Raw genomic sequence first — 2,132 nt, 5'->3', positions numbered from 1 at the left:
TCCAAGGATACATAGGTCTATCCTGTCAGAGATAAAGGAGGCATAATGCACAGCTGGAATATACAAACCACAACAAGGACTCTTTCCCCCTTCTCATTTTATAATTACACGTCCTCAATAAAAGGGTTTGATGTTACCTGATGGGATCACGGTCAGCTGTCCCCGAGTCTGAGACGGCAGCTCTCTGAATGTACAGGGACTTGTCTGCAAACACACTGTAATGTTTAAATCGATCATCGTGTTTCGTGTTCCAGGAACCGTAAGCTGTAAGTACACCGACCCGCCTTCCAGCACTCTCTCTGCTCCACGTCACTTTGCCCCTTACAGAGCGACGGCAGCTCAGAATGACCTGCTGATTCTCCTGAACGGCTTCATGGATGAAACCTGCAAACACAGAATTCGTAATAAGACTGACCATTTACCTGCCCGATGCAGCGAGAGGACATAGAGTCCGCCAGTACAAACCAAGAGCTCACAGTTTAACACAGACCGTCATGAAAACAGTGAAACAAGGAGCAGATTAAACTGTTTGGTTTCAGTAAATGTGCAAAGTTCTTACCTTTAGTGACATTAGAGCCAAGAATGAAGACAAAAGGACTGCAGATGATGTTCACCTTCATGTCAGGATGGACGGAAATGATTCACGAAAGGCCGACAACAGGAACTCTGAGGTCACATATGTAGGTCTCTGGTGTGAGCTCTTTTTATACATAGCATCTAAACCACAATAAAACACAGTGTGCAGTGTTGGTGTGACACTAAAGGTGGACACACATATGTACGATTGTTTCTGTTGGTGTCACAGATCTCGGGGTTGGACACTGTCCTGATTCTTTGACTGAGTCTGGTTTTCCAGCAATTAACTGAAGAAACGCAAAGATTTCTACTCAACAAAGTGAAACAGAAAACCAAGTCACGTGACTCTGCACTCAGGAGCTTATTATGAATCATAACCTTACCAACTTTAATCTCAGTGATCTACAGGACATACTCGTCTAAGCTGCATGTGTATCATTTTAGTCCAAGTAGAGTTTTGAAACCTTGTTCCCCTATGGAAGCATCTACCACCATGTTTTCAGACTCTTAAATTTAGGATTCTTTGATTATAATAATGGATACATCGTTTCTGCTGCACCAGATTTCATTCATCAACAAAATTACTGTGATGTGACTGTCAGTCATTTGCACGTTTAAAGGTTTCAATAGTCCGAGCTGTGAAATAGAGCGTGCACGTTCATTTGCTCTCAGAAAACCACATGAGCTCACTCACCACAGACCTTCAGTGCACAGCACAGGTTAGACCGCTGGGTTAGTTTAGTGCGACAACAAAACCAGGTGCATGTGTTTGGTCTGTGCTGTCACACTGACCTTGGTCCTGTGAAAGTCTCTGTGTTTTAGTCCCATTTTCACCTTGAAACAGTCCCTTACAGGAAAATCCAGGAACAGAAAAACATGTTTTTGAAATTCCTGTTTGTCTGCAGCAGATCACAGCACACCTGTGATCACCTGACATGTCTGCTCACACACCATTTTATTTTACAGCTGGAAACTTTTATTTATTTTTATTAACTCTCCGAGTGCGTCACTAGGAGGCGCTGTGCTCCACCTTCCACATAAAAGCCACAGCAGTACACCGGAAAGCAGCTGCAGCTCTCCGAGTTCCTCATTAAAACTTCCCCCTGCAGCGCGCAGCACCTGCGCCATCCTCAGGTGTGCTCCCCGTGATTAATAAAAACAAAACCCTCGTGAGGGGCTGCAAGCTGCCGCTTTCGCTTTGTCCCCACTCACGCTGCACTGTTATGTAACGACTCCCACGCTTCATCCCCAAAACTAAAAATGAGAGCGCCATGCCAGCCCCGCTAGCATCGTTTACTACCACGCGGATTGTTTTGTTTGTGTGTGCACACCGGCTTCTTCTTAAATTCGTCCACAAACTGGACATAACGCAGAAATCACATCTCTCTGCCTGGATCCACGTGAGTTCACCAAAACTGTTTTTCTACTTCTAACCCGTGATTGGCTCCCCTTGCCTGTCAAACCCTGACATTCCTAGCGTTCACTGGCTTGCTACACATGTCAATCAAAATACGACCATTCGATTGGACCGAATCACCTTTAAAGCCCTTCCTCAC

Source organism: Haplochromis burtoni, unplaced genomic scaffold (genome assembly GCF_018398535.1).
Source record: "Haplochromis burtoni strain Fernald_Lab_line unplaced genomic scaffold, NCSU_Asbu1 Contig_740, whole genome shotgun sequence".
Taxonomy (NCBI): Eukaryota; Metazoa; Chordata; class Actinopteri; order Cichliformes; family Cichlidae; genus Haplochromis; species Haplochromis burtoni.
This window is presented reverse-complemented; position numbering follows the sequence as displayed.